The sequence below is a fragment of the Triticum dicoccoides genome, chromosome 1B (assembly GCF_002162155.2).
Source record: "Triticum dicoccoides isolate Atlit2015 ecotype Zavitan chromosome 1B, WEW_v2.0, whole genome shotgun sequence".
NCBI classification, from domain to species: Eukaryota; Viridiplantae; Streptophyta; class Magnoliopsida; order Poales; family Poaceae; genus Triticum; species Triticum dicoccoides.
The window spans coordinates 11,737,103-11,749,264 of NC_041381.1; positions in this window are offsets into that span (position 1 = coordinate 11,737,103).

Here is a 12,162-nt window from a genome sequence, read left to right on the forward strand (position 1 = left end):
AGGAACAGAAGCGGGGAAGAGAGCATGCGTTTCAGCAGCAGCAGGGTATTTCCTTGTGATCACCGATGGATCGAACGGCTTAGAGTAGCTGGCCGTTGCCATTTCTGTCAGCAGATCAAGTGTCACATGTGTTCCTTCCTCGGCTGCATGCAGGTTTGACCTCCCTCCTTCGCGATCTGCAGGCAGGCAGGCCCACTACTGGTCCTCTCCTCTCCTGCGAGGTACTACGAGCTGGTCTCCGTCCGTGGAAATCTCTTTATGACCTTCGCTTACTGTTTGAGAGTTGTGATTTTGGTTGAAGCTTGCTTAGACCATGGGGGTGCAATAATAGATTTGAAATTAGCCCGCAAAAATAAAAACAAATAATATATTCAAAATTAGTCCAAACGATATGTAGGTAATGGACACAATGAACAATGGAGGTAGATGAATACATCGGTTTTCTTACAGTACTAGTTGAGCATGGCTTGATGGAGCGTCCGGGCAAAAAGGGCCAGGGAGGTAGTGGTGCAAGCGGGGGAAGGATGCGGATGGTCGGCGGCCAAAATACAACCATCCCTTGCACCGAGAATGCGGACTATCAAACACTGCTCTTGCAAAATATGGGGGCATGCCAAAATATGATTGATACAAGAGCAATTCAGGTTATGATAAACATCCTAAGCATGACTAGAATTACACAACCATAGAACTCAAAACATCATATAAAACGCAATGGACGACACACAGTCAATATATGATGGATATAATACTAATTGAATATAGATAAACTTAGTATACAAGCATCCCTAGCATGGCATGACGTATAAGTACAAAGAGTACTACTCTAGCCTGAAGTGCATGAATTCACTAATAAAAAAGGGTAGCTATTTTGTTCCGGGGAACCTAATTATTTCATAAGCGAGGGATGAAAAGTTAGGCATAATAGAAGTATAGCAGAAATGCACTACCGATGTGTTGTTTTATATCCATTCTAAGGATACAATAAATAGATAAACGAGGGAAAATAGTGAACATGGAAATTGGTTTCCCGTTAAAATACTAAGAAAAGGGGAGATGGAATTGGTTTCCCGTTTTCATGTGTGTTGTACGTGGAAAAAAGGGGAGATGGAATTGGTTTCCCGTTAAAATACTAAGAAAAGAGAAAACAGACAGCAAAACCTAGATACCCTATACATGCCAATCCACCACTTAGGAGGACCTATCGGTTCAGTATTAAATAAACAGAACATTGGAGAAACAAAGAGGTTCAGTATTAAATAAAATATGTGAGTGTGGTTCGAATGTCCTGAACCAGTGTGATGGTGTCATGAATAACATAAAATAAATGGCAAGCTAAACTTCATATTTACTCTGTGGGTACTCTATCGAAACTGAAATAAAGCAGAATGGCATCCTAAATTTATTTATTACAGATTTTCCTACTGTAACTTAATTCACAATTTCATAAAAGTGTATTTTTGTAAAATAAAGGTCAGCACTGGGTAGTTAAGATCAAGACCACTGTGCACTTGAGATCATGTTAATACTTAATGAATGACGCGGCAAACAAAAATTAATCAGCGACATCAAAGTTAGATAAGCGTTTTGATGATTTTTGGAGTGAGTCGTGAACAAAACATGGGGAGTAAAATATCCAGTGTATGAAATTGAAAATTCCATTAGACGTTTAGGTTCAAATGTAAATTTGCACGGGCATGTCCCAGAGGATGTTCTAAAGTTATCACTTTACGCTGTAAAAAACTGATTTCTGATAAAGCACTCCCTTAACAAAAAGATATAACATGTACATATGTAATATGTTGATAAAGAGCACACTCAAATATGCAGGTCGCCTAGAAATAGAACCCGGTAGGAAATTAAGTATAATTACATACATATTCATTTTTTGAATGAAAACCTTATAGGGTCCATTGATAATAAAACTTTGGTAGGATTTCTATGGGAAATAATGGTTAGATTAATAGAATACAACTCTATTACACGACGAACACTTTTAGAAAACATGCTGAATATTTTTTATATACGCAACAAACATTTTTAATATAATGTGACAAATTTTAGAAATGTAAGACACCCTATTTATATGTTTTTACAAAAAATGTCAATGTGTATCTACGCATTTGTTCACATAGTTTAAATAAGTGTTTCCACATCTAATGAAAATGTTCATGATTTTTTTATTAAACTACAAAAAACTCTCAAGATTAAAACATGATCATACAATTCAATAAGAAATGATCACAATTTTCAAAAGTGTTCCTTATATTTTTGAAAGAAGGTTAATCAAATGTTGAAAACATGTAAAAATGTTCATAGATTTATAAAAGCTTAATGACATTTTCAAAGGTATTCTTACCATTTACCGATAAAATTTTCACAATATAAAAATTATTCATGACAAATTTAAAAAGTGTTAATGAAATGTAAGAAACATTTCATACTATTTAAAAAAAATTCATGAAGGATTGGATAGCATGATGCGGCTGGTGGGGGGTGACTGAAGGGGAGCATTCCAGTAAGCCAGGTTCCTTCTGATAGAACTACAATAGATCAGATTGAAAAGTCGTCCGTTACTGACCCATGTCACCACGTGTTTCTTTGTTATGTCTTACTTAACCCAGATGAAACTCAATCGGACAACCCAACTTCATTACTCAACCTTGGGCCATTCAGAAATCTTATTCCGAGGTTAAATGGAGGTATGGAAATAAATTTCTTTATAAACACATAACAACGATGCAGTATTTGCACATATCTTTACGCAGTTTAAACAGGTGTTTCCACATCTAAAGAAAATATTGATGATATATTAAAAATGTGAATTCATCTAGAAAAACTATTCTTGACATAAAAAGTGTTCTGACCATTAAACAATAAATGGCAACGATTTAAAAGTGTTCCTTACATTAAAAAAAAGTTCATCAAATGTTGATAACAAATAAAAAATGTTTGTAGATTTATACAAGCTTCATGATATTTTAAAAGACATCCTTACTATTTAACAATAAATTTTCACAATTTTAAAATTATTCATGACAATTTATAAAAGTTTTAATGAAATGTAAAAAAATTCCCATACTTTTTCAAAAATGTTCTTGAAAGATGGGATGGCATGATACGATGGGAGAAACTTATGAGGAACCAGGTTTTTTCAGATAGATCCCCGATGGATCTGCTTGAGTAGCGGACCTTTATAATGGCTGCTGGCCCATGTCAGCACATGTTCCTTCCTAACATATTTCTTTGACCAGATGGAACCCTATCGAAAACCCCACTTTCACTTCTTGACCTGGAAGCATTCAAAAAGATTATTCTAAGCTTAAATGGAGACGCGAAAATACATTTCTTAGTAAACACATAATAGTGATGCATACCGTGTTTGTCGCCATTTGAAGCCTAAACTCGACTACTCTAAAAAGGATTATCGACATGATATTTATAAAAATCATTAAATTAAGGTCAATAACAATATAAGTTGATGGGCGATCATCTTCATTTTCAACATCTTTGTTACTACTAGAACCATTCACATCATGAACGCTCTTTACTTTGACTTATTTACTTCTCTTCTTCTTTAGCGTCTCATCCAAACCGCTCTCAGCCTTCTAAGTCAAAAAAATTCAGCATTTGAGCTTGAGGAATAGTCTTTGTTAGGTTGACACGAGTAGGAGGTTGCACCGCAGGTGTTGCTAATCAGCCATTGTGCTTGTTTTTCCTTGCCCTAGAAGCACCACGTTAGGCACCAGCAGTTGCACTTGCCTTGCTTGATCCAGATGTCATCTTCTGCTTTGTAACTAATTTCCTCATCGGGTCATACAACACCCAAATGGTTTTATCCAACAACATTGTCCATGCTTACTCAATGATGTGGAAAGCACCTGAGGTGCCAACAAATTTTCATATTACACGATGAGCACTTTTAAAAAACATGATGATCGTTTTTATATACACAATGAACATTTTTTATTATAATATGACCACTTTTAGTAATGTAACAAAAACTACTTAGACTTTTAGTAAAAATGTCCAATGTGCATCTGCACATTTGTTCATGCAGTTTGAACAAGTGTTTCCACAACTAATGAAATCCTTCATGATGTATTAAAACAAGTATTCATTTATAAAAGAATCATGACATATAAAAAATGTTCTTACTAGTGAACAATAAATGGTTATGATTATAAAAAATGTTACTTGCATTTTTTACAAAATGTTCCATTATCTACAGGCCCACTGGTCCCGCATGCCAGGTGATATCTGTTGTAAAATGCTAAACATGTTAGCCATCTGCCATACGTGATGTCCAACGGTTATCTGCTACAATGCCTACCCATCATGCCGGCGTGTAGAGGCTGGATGATGGCGCCCTCCATTCCGTGGAGCTGCCCCACTTAGATGCATCTCCTGTAACAAAGACAACCATCCTCCAACTGGAGCACCAAGAAGTTGTGGGAGATGATGATTGCTTGTGTGATCATGCACAATATGAACGTAGAGGATGAGCACCCGGAATGTACCTATGACCAAGGGTTTCATTTTCAAGGTGACAATGTTTTGCCTGAGCATGGAGGAGCGGCAATGTTTGCACAGTTCACCCAATTTCATTATCAAATGCGTGATTGGGAAACTCACATTCAGCTACAAAATGATTTGGTTGAGCATATGTGGGCTCACGTTGGCAACCAATAATTGTATCTTGTTTAAAATGCGTTTAAGATAGTTAACTTTTTATTTGGCTAGTAAACTATGATATATTTATTTGGCTTGTGAACTATGATATATTTGTTTTGTTGTGAGACTATGTAAAATGTTTGTATTTTGTTTGAATTATGTTTGAAAAATCACGGCAGACCGGCCGCCAGGGCGAAAATGGGTCGGCGGTGACAATTGCGGAGTCATGGTGAAGAAGGAGCGACCCTGCTACCATTGCAGAGTCATGAGTAAGCATCTGCTTCTTCTTGAACATATCTCTTTGAGTTTGTTTCCCCTCCCCCTTGTTTTTCTCTGCATCTGGTTTCAAACCTCGGTTCTTGTTCGAGGATTTTGCATCTGGTTTGGCTGAATTTCCTAAAGGTATGAAACTGGGGTTCCAAATCAAATCTTGCTTCTTCTTCTAGTTCGAGGGTCCGCCCAAACGTCAAGACAAGTATGCGCCTCTTTCAAGTCTGGACTAAAAGTCTGAACATCAGTGAAGCTGATTCTCTACTGCCTATCCTGGTCACTGAACTCATCATCTGCATTTGCTGCAGTTATTCAGAGTTTAAACTCAGCAGAGACTATTGTTTGTACTAGTAATGTTTGTAGGACAACACATTGCTAACAGTATATTTGTGGAAACAAACAATACCTGAACGAAAATAAGGAGAACAGATACCTGATCTTCCTGCTCTGTATCACATATCCAGAGTTCCCTACTTGCTGCTATTTGTCACTGAAATTGAAACTGAAGTTAGGGTACAACTGTTCTCAAGTTTATTCTTTGCTTCTCTGTGTCACTGAAACCCATTACCAATGAAACTCTATGCCTGTACTGTACAATATTACACATATTCTTGGCTATCTATTTCTTACTCTACTTCTTGTGTGGTTGCAGTTACTGAGTGAAAATGCTAAATGTCAGGCTTCTAGTGTCACTGAACTCATCATCTGCACTTGTTGCAGTTATTCAGAGTTGAATGCAGTATGCTTCTAGTATGCACTAACAGTTGGAAACAAAAAATACCTGAAAAGGAAAACAGATACATCTCATCTTGCCAATCATCGGATAGATGTTAGGGTACAACTGAACTCAAGTTTACTAATGAAGAACGAAGCTTAATGTCGTTGGACTATTGAACTATTTAAACAGGTCTTTTTGCTAGTCGGTAGGCGAGGTGGGACTAAATCTTTGCCATGAGCCACTCTCGGCAGAGAGTTGCAACCGTGACCATGCCGTTGGTCGCCGCCGAATGTGCCACGTGGCAAAACTTTGCCGTGTGTGACCAGATGGCCCTCGGCAAATAGTGCCTTTGCCGAGTATAGCCTGTTTTCCGAGCAATGCTGTCGGCATTATCATGTGTTTGCCGATTTATTCCCTTTGCCGAGTGCGGCTCTCGGCATTACTTACTTTGCCGAGTTCCCGTGTTTTGGCTCTCGGCAAAGACGCCGACACCCGACGTATACGAAAATTCCAGTAGTGAGAAACGAACGATCTCGTTGTCCACTATGGCCGCTCCGGTCCCATAAAACAGCCACCACACGACTTGAGTCTGGGGTCCCTGCCTAGATCTTCTCCATCGCATATCAACCCCGCGCGCACAGCCGCAGCCCATGCTGTAGCACCTCTGCCATACTGGTCACCGGGAAAGCTCTGGAGCAGCGCCTTCGCCGTGCTGGCGGAGATTTGGGGCACACAAGGAGCTCCGGGGTATCCGGAGATGGTAACCATGGCCGCCACGGCTCTGGTGCTGCTCAAGTTTGAGTTGGCCAGGCTATAGTGCGCCGCCATCGCTCCTTCTCTAGCCCGATGCGAGCGCCCCCATGACCAATGCCTAGGGTATCGCGCACACCTGCAGCCAAGTGCTTACGCACGACCACTAGTAGAAAACCACCCATTAGTCCCGGTTCGTAAGGGCCTTTAGTCCCGGTTCATGAACCGGTACTAATGGGTCGTTACTAATACCTCCATCCATTAGTCCCGGTTCAATCCAGAACCGGGACCAATGTGCCTCCACGTGGCCCTGTGCGCCCACCCCAGTCAGGGGCCCTTTGGTCTCGGTTGGTGGCACCAACCGGGACCAAAATGCATCCACGCGTCAGCATTCTAGTTGCTGGGGTTTTTGTGTTTTTTTTGAAAGGAGGGGAGGTTGGGGGTTTTGGGGGGTTAATTTAATTAGGTGTTTCATATATTGTGTTAGCTAGCTAATTAATAGAGAGAAGTGTCCTCTCTTATGTCCGTGCTTGGACGCTACGTACTATATATACATAAGTGATCGAGATATTCAGTACAGAAGTTCGTCATGCATATATACCGAGAGAAGTGTGATCGATCGACCTCTCCTTCTCCGAGAGGTTGGTCGAACAACAAGTTTTCGTATCATGTATCCGACGCTACTGGCTACATACATGTACAATATGTATCAGATCTCTTAATTACAAACCCCTAGCTAGCATTTGAAATCAATTTCCACATGGTATTCTCCGGTTTTACTGATGACGTGGTCAAGAAAGAATCCCGCCAATTCCTCTTGAATTGCTTTCATGTGATCTGGTTCTAGGAGTTCATTCCACATCTGCCACGTCTAATTTGAAGAAGGGGGTTAATTAATACATATATATGAATGAAACTCAACAGAAATGATGGTGTAATAAAATAAAATTGTGAATATTATTGCTTACGCACTTCATATTGTCTTTGAGAGTAGCCCCGCTTGTTTTTCAAAGTCGCGGTGTGGATGAACTCGCACACGTAGTATCCATAGAAATCATTCCCTTCCTCCTGCCACAAGCACTTTACAAGAAATAGAGGTCAATCAAACTGATAATGAAGCATTATAAATGGCATTGATGAAAGTATAGCTATATATAGAATCAACGCGAGATGCGCGCAACTAGCTAGCCAGTAGTACTTACTTTCGGGTATGTATATCACAGCTCCTTCGGCAGTCCCGGAGCTTCTGCGGTGAACTGTTTCCAAACCCTGCAAGACAAAGAAAATAATTATTATTACTTGAGATATCAGGAAATAAACAAAAAGATACAGATATGGTGTGATAATTATGATCGATTGAACTTACTTGCTGAGCATTTCAGTCATGTCCGCATAGGTTTTCGGATCTTTCCGTCTCGAGTCTAAGACGGTTACTAGTCCATGCTCAAGCTTAATCTCCAGAAGAATATAGTGGTACCTGCGCACACATGCATAACTCATCAATTACATTACTATAACCTCGCTCGAGTAATAAGGGAAACCGAATATGCACACGACAGTAACACTCACGGGCCGTTGTAAGGAAAGAGTATGGTATCTTTGTTTTGATTTTTGATCAACGATCGTAGCAAGTTGTCCTCGGCCTCTTCGACGTGCTTTTCAACCAGAAATACATCTATGATATTTGTGTTAATGAACCCAATATCATAAATTTCTTGTTTTTTGCACTCGACGATCTTCTATCTGCATAATATATTGAGGATAATTAATTATAAATACATGCATGCAATGAAAGAGCCGAGCTATATATAGAGACTTAATGACAAAAATAGTACTTACAGGCAGTAGCAAAAGACCATTCATTTATCGAGGGCCTTTTGATTGAAGAACTCGAAGAACTCCTCAAATGGAACAGTCAACAGATCATTTGCAACGAGATCGTGCTCCTCTTTAATATGCAGATACAAAGCATTCTTACCATCAGACTCTCTGCAGGTTTCCATGTACCAATTATGGAATCTTCGCATCATTGTTGTCAGAGATTTTTCATCTTTGACGAGAGGCTTCCCGTACTCGTATCTGTGTCCGTCCACCTTCAAGAAATCAGGAAGTGCATCGTCAGTCAGGTAATCGTCAAGATTTCCATAACCGGCCACCGTCCCCGGAGCATTAGACACATTGAGCGGGGGGCACGATTGCTGTGCTTGTTCGCCGAGCTGGGCAATTTTTTCCCCTTTGCTCGTTGTTTTGACCTTTTAGCACTGACAGTAGTTCCCGACCGCTGGGCTTGGAGATATGTCTGTTCAGTAATGCGCTCATAGTTGGTTCTCGGTGGAGACTTTGGTGGTTTCCTCAGGTCATTGATAGTGCGCTTTGCTTTCATCGGATCTACCTTCTCCTCCGGAGGTGGATGTCCCTTTGCTTTCACCCCTTCAAAGAACTCCTTCACGTGGGCCTGCACAATCGTATCGTTTTCCTCCTCGGACCTCTCGTACGGTAACTTCTCTAGAGGCTTGAGAGATGATGGACCGTATTTGTATTTCCTCCCGCCTCTGGTTGTGCTGCTAGACGCCGGAGCAGACGGAGCGGCTGCGGCGTCTGTCTTCTTTCGTGCTTGCTTACGAGGCGAAGGAGAAGGAGTACGACGCGCCAGAGCAGCCGGGGCGGCGGCGGGTCTCTTCCGCCCTTGCTGGCGAGGCGGAGAAGGAGGATGCTGCTGGCTGCTCGGGAGCACCGGCGCAGGCGGAGAAGGAGGCAGAGTGCCGCCATGCGCCGTAGAAGGAGGCGGAGTGCCGCCACGTGTGCCCTGATTGTCACTCGCCGGAGGAGGAGGCGGTGGAGGAGGCGGAGTGCCCTGACTCGCCGTAGCAGGAGGAGGAGGCGGAGGCGTCCAGTTCAGAAGGTTGATGAGCTCCTTCTTCCATAGGCATGGAGTCTTCAGAGCAGAACCCAGCCTAGTCTCCCCTTCACCGGTAGGGTGGTCAAGCACGAGGTCCTCAAATCCCTCCGTTATTTCATCCACCATCACCTTAGCATATCCTTTTTGAATCGGCTGGCAGTGATAAGTTGTGCCGGGTCCACTAGGATAAACTTGGCCAACAGCCGCCTTGACCTTCAAATTCATCCATCGTGCCATGATGTGGCAATTTTGAGACTCCGTGATACCATCCACGGGATAGCTGGCAGGAGCCGTCAAGACATGCTCCAGCTGAAGCAGCTCGGTGGAAGCCACGCTGCTTCTCCGCTGAGATGGCGGGGTAGCTTCGGGGGAAGCTTCAGCAGGTCGTTTGTTGCGATCTGCTGCTTCTCATTCCTCTTCTCGATCCTCTAGCCCCATTACCCTTCCAAGCAGCGCCTGCATTTGGTCCTGCTCCAGTTTCTTCCTCCTCTCATGGGTTTTGTAACCCCCCGCGTCCGGAAAACCAACCTTCCACGGAATGGAGCCTGGCGTGCCTCGTGTCCGTCCAGGGTGCTCTGGATTCCCAAGGGCCATTGTGAGCTCGTCCTTCTCCCTGTTTGGAAGGAACTTCCCTCGCTGCGCTGCATCGATATAGTGTCGAAGGTTCTTGACTGGTATTTCCAGTTGCTCGTCCGTCCACTGGCACTTCCCTGTTACAGGGTCCAAGGTTCCGCCAGCCCCGAAGAACCAAGTCCGGCAACGGTCTGGCCAGCGCATTGTCTCTGGTTCGATCCCTTTTTCAAGTAGATCATGCTCAGCCTTGGACCACTTAGGCCGGGCTTTGAGGTATCCACCTGACCCCGTGCGATGGTGAAGCTTCTTCTTCGCAGCATTTTTCTTGTTTGTCTCCGACATCTTCTCACTCTTTTCCAATGTATTGTGGGCCACAAACGCGGGCCAGTGATCTTTGATCTTCTCATATTTGCCGATGAATTCTGGTGTCTTTTTTTCCTTAACAAACTAGTTCAGCTCTTTCCTCCACCTCCTCATTAGGTCTACCATCTTCTTAAGAGCACAAGACTTGATTAGTTGCTCTTTAACTGGCTTCTCCGGATCCTCCTCTGGTGGTAGGGTGAAATTTGCCTTCAGCTCAGTCCAAAGATCTTCTTTCTGCATATCATTGACATAAGACACCTCAGCGTCTTCATCCTTAGCAGGCTTATACCATTGCTGGATGCTGATCGGGATCCTATCCCTAACAAGAACCCCGCACTGAGCAGAGAATGCCTTCCTTGTCCGGATGGGTTCAATCGGTTCGCCGTCGGGCGCGATTTCTATGATCTCAAACTTTTCATCCGAGCTCAACTTTTTCTTCGGGCCTCGTCTCCTTACCGAAGTTGTGCTCGATCCGGAGGGCTAGAAATTATAAGGAAGAAAGACGATAGTAATTAATATGTGCACATATACCAAAACAATGGATGCATCAAGTAACTAGTCAGCACGGGCTTAACTAATATATATATACCTGGCCGGACTCGGTTCGGTCACCGGAGCAGTCATCACGGTCTCCTTCGTCTTCTACCTCCATTGTGTCACCGGAGCCATCATGAACATAGTCCTCCTCTTGTACCGGCATTAATGGGTAGAAGCCACCATCATAAACATAGCCATCTTCTTCATCTAGCTGACGAACGGTGTCGACGAGAAATGACGCAACATCATCACTTGATCCATTTGTGATTATGTCCCCCAACATCGCTTCTGTTTCTTCGTCTCGGGAGTGCTCCATAGTTTCTGCAAATATTTACAACATGTCAATTATTATTCAAACGTGGTATATATATTAGTGGCAAACGTAGAACTAGCTAGCTAATCAGAATAAGGAATCATGTTAATGGCCTCGACACAATGCTTCAATTGTTTGGGGTGGCCTCGACGATAACGCTCTTTTAACTTGATAAACTTGGGTGGCCTCGAGAGAGTTAATTTGTCGGGTAGGGGCGCGGCGGGAGGGGGTAGGAGACCAACATCGTTTTCTCTCTAGGGTTTGGGTGTCCTCGAGAGCTTTGGTCGAGCGAGAGGGCCGAGGGGGGTGCTGCAGTCGTATAAGTTATCACGGTCGAGAGGGGGTATATATATATATCGACCGCCCCTCATGTCGAAGTTATCTAGAGGGGGTTATATCGACAACGACGCGACATACATATACATGGGAAAATAATGTTATCGGGGAGGGGGTATCGGTACCACCCCCTAGCTCGTGTTGAAGTTTCTTCTTTCTCCTCTATTCCTTTCTTTCTTCTTCTCCTCTTCTTTTTCTTCTTCTCCCTCGAGAAAGGAAAATAATTAAGGAAAAGGAAGAAAAGAGAAAGAAGGAAGAAGGAAGAAGAAGAAAAAAAAGAAGAAAACAAAGAGGAGAAGAAGAAAGGAATAGAGGAGAAAGAAGAAAATTTCTTCTTTCTCCTCTATTCCTTTCTTCTTCTCCTCTTCTTTTTCTTCTTTTTTCCTCTTCTTATTTTCCTTTTTCCTCTCATTCTTCCTCTCCTCTTTTTCTCCTTTCTTCCTCTTCTTATTTTCCTTTTCCTCTCATTCTTTTAATATTGCTTGTTTTAAAAAAAATGTTCAAATAGAAAATTTCGAAAAAAACAAAGGTTTTGCCTAATGCATTGTTCATATGAATATACAAACATTTGCATATTCTACAATAATTAATATCACCAAAAAAAATCTATGAACAGAAAAAAAACCTAACTTTTCTAAAAATCTATCTTTTGCATATATGAAAACATTAATACACATATGAACAATAAATACATATATGAACAAAAACATGCTCTGAACAATTTTTGAA